Below are 3560 nucleotides of genomic sequence, written 5' to 3'. Positions count from 1 at the left end.
GTTGATTTTGATTTTTTTCTTTCTTATAGTTATTCTTTTTCCTGGTCCCTTATTTAGGTTTTCTTGCATGCTCGCCTTGCGGGACCAAGATCCACCTTTTGTCAATGGATTCCTGGCTCTTATCCCTATGCCAGAATGTCATTTTTCCAGACCAGAATTCTGGCCTGGGCATCATATACTTACTTTACTGAAGTGCCTGGTTGTCTTTGACATTTAACCACAGTCTGAACTTGGTTTTCAGCTTCCTCTGCCCTTCCCTTGAGGAGGTTAGAGATTCTTTACATGCAACCAAATTTCAGGCTTTCACATCTGGCTTTCAAATTTCTTTTTTTTTTAATATTTTTTTAAAGATTTGTTTATTTATTTACACAAGCACTGGGTACAGTCAGAAGCGCGGGACGGTGAGAGAATTCATCAGAGCCAGAGCAGGGAACAGAACAGGCAGACTGACAAAGCACACTGCTGAGGGGAGCAGCGGGCGGCAGGAGAGGTCTGCTCACCTCGTGGGACCCTTGCCGGCGGCCCGGGATCGAACTGGTGCTGCAGAGGCTGCGGGTAGATTCGCAGCCCAGTGCTCAACTGGTGTGACACCAGGGAGGCCCTGGTTTTCAAATTTCTTTACCTCAGAAGCTCATCATCTCTCTAGACAGCATTAAGCATGCTTACCCGTGCTTATATGACACTAGTGTGGGCAGCTACTGTCTCTTTCATGTGTCTCAAATGCCTGGCAAGTCAGTGAATGTCTTGCCTTCGACCATGCACCATCAAGATCCATCTCTGGTTTTCACATCTGAACTGCCACCTTGTGCCAGGGACTGTCTGTGCTCCTATCCCCAAGGATGACGAGGCATGTGCTACCAGCCAGGTGGCTGGTGAATTAGCTATAAAACCTCATCACCTGCATTTTTCAACCACTTCTGGTAAAACTGTCACCCATCAGGTTCTGCAGGAGCAGGTATTCTGCCACTTTGGAGTGCTATGTGCTTACTCGTCAGCAACACCTGTGGAAGGATGGTGGACAGGTGGAACCAGACAGGAGAGAACTGGATCTATAGTGCTCGCTGAACATACCATTCAGCCCACCAGGAGCACTGGAGCAAATGTCTTCCTTTTAGGTGCTTCTGTGGCGAGGCCAAGGTGAGGGAATTGTGACAGCTCCACCGCATGTGGTCCCTGAATGTGGGCTCACCCAGGACAGAGAGAGGCTCAGGAGGGTGACTCTGAGCTGAGGGAGAACTTAAAGGTGGGAACACGTTGTTGACCACACTTCCCTCAGGTAGGCATCCGTCCCTGAGGGGGTAACAGGTGGCAGATAAAGTATCTGTGGGAAACAGATACTTAGTTATGACCTTCAAGTGTAGCCGAGGGTTTAGATTACAAAAACCTTAATCTAGTAAATCTCATTAATATTTATAAATTAAACAAACAGGTACCAGAATTCTTTTTTTCTAAAATTTGATTAAGAGAGATTGAAGAGTCGATTGTGAAGCAACCTGAGCCAGGCTATAAAACAGTAAAGTCTAATGCTGGATTAAACCACATTACGCTCATTTTTTAAATCCTACTTAAAGAAGTAGATTTATAGTGTGTTGACTTTTTATAACTAAAATGAAAGAAAAATCTAAACATGGAAAGTCTTTTAAGCAGAAGAATTATTGTCTAGGTGAAAATATGGTATTTAAATGAACATCTAGATGGTAGGGAAATTGAAGTTAAAGAACACAATCTCTTTAAGTTATTATAAAGCCTTTGTGTCAGACCTTTTACTCATTGGCATTCCTTTGTTATTCAGATAAGTTTTTTCCATTAATTTTCTTAACATGCTTTTTTACACATTAAGTATTTTTAGCCTTCTATACAATTTTTATAAATAGTGACTTATTAATTGTAAGATTAAAATGAAAATAGAAAAATCTATAATATACCAATAAACTTTCTAAATTGCTTACTAAAGATTAAATACATATATGTATTTATTTCTACTCTTAATAAATAAAGAAAGGTTCAAAACAAAACAAATTCCTTTGATTCAGTAAGTTTCACCCTTACTAACATGACTGTTTAATGTTTCTTAAAGAATATATTTGCAGGGCCTCCCCGGTGGTGCAGTGGTTGAGCGCTGGGCTGTGAATCTGCCCGCAGCCTCTGCAGCGCCGGTTCGATCCCCAGCCGCTGGGCGAGGGTCCCACATGGCGCACAGACCTCTCCTGCCGCCCGCTGCTCCCCTCAGCAGTGTACTTCCTCAGTCTGCCTGTTCTGTTCCCCACTCTGGCTCTGTCTCTGGTGAATTCTCTCACCCTCTCGTGCTTCTGACTGTACCCAGTGCTTGTATAAATAAATAAAATAAATAAATCTTAAAATAGATAAATAATATAAAAAAACTTAAAAAAAGAATATATTTGCAGCATCTTTAATAAAAAATTATTAATTCAGTTTTTACATGTTCATAACATGATTTTATTAAAGGTGAACCATTTCTAGATGTGCCAGTAGAACTGGTCACTGCCTCATGGATTCCTAAACTGTCCCTGGGCACAGAGCCCACACTTTCCGCTGTCTCTATATTACCCAGCACCTAGAGTCCTTCACTAACTACCACTGGCAAGTAGAATAGCCTAGAATAAAGGGTTTATTTCAGTATCATTATTAGGGATGTTTTGTGACCTGAAGTTGGGAAACTTTGCCTCACTGATATCTTGATGGCATCCATGCAGTTCAAGATTGTTTTTTTTTTTTTTTTTTGTGAGAAACTATTTCTGATTTTCTTGGCTATTAGGACTTTGATAGTTTCATACAAATTTTATAATTATTTGTTCTATTTTCCTGAAAAATGTCATTGGGATTTTGATAAATATCACATAAATGTTATATTTTCTTTGAACTAGGTCTTGTAATTCTACATAAAGCTACCGATATGTTATGTTATATTGAATAATTATATAGTCAAACAGAAGAAAAACATGAAAAAAAACAACTGCATGAGAGGTAATCGCTGTTTTCATGATATTCAAGTATAGTAACAATATAGGTAAAACTTAGCCCTTGTTTTATTTGCTTTTTATGTATTTATCTTTTACCTATTGATGCAGTCAGATCTGACCGTCCACTTTTGTCTATCAAGTTACCAAAAACAGTTCTATGTATCTCTCTGTACTTTTGCTTGAACTACCTCTTATCAGTTGTAATAGAACAAAGAATGTCTGCTTGGCAACCACAGGACTTTGTCAGTAATAATTGCATTGCTGTTTATCTTCGTTTCCTGTCCCATCAATTCAGACTGTTGAAATTCTGGAGCTGTGTGTCTCCTTTTGTTGGTAATTTGCTCTGCTAATTCACTACTATGTGTCATGTACTGAACAAAACATTGACTCTAAAGTCCCATTTAAAAGTCCCAGATCCCAGATTTTAGCAAAGACTAATATTGATCAAATGATGACATTGTAATACAAGTATTGAAAGTAAAATGTGACAAATGATTAGGAAAGTCTGACCAGATAGCAACATATTAATCCAAGAGCAGTAATGAAAGGTTCACAGAGGAAAGCTTGGTCTTAATATCA

The sequence above is a fragment of the Talpa occidentalis genome, unplaced genomic scaffold (assembly GCF_014898055.3).
Source record: "Talpa occidentalis isolate TD23 unplaced genomic scaffold, MPIMG_talOcc4v2.1 talOcc4.12, whole genome shotgun sequence".
In the NCBI taxonomy this organism is placed as follows: domain Eukaryota; kingdom Metazoa; phylum Chordata; class Mammalia; order Eulipotyphla; family Talpidae; genus Talpa; species Talpa occidentalis.
Note: the sequence above shows the minus strand (reverse complement) of the source record.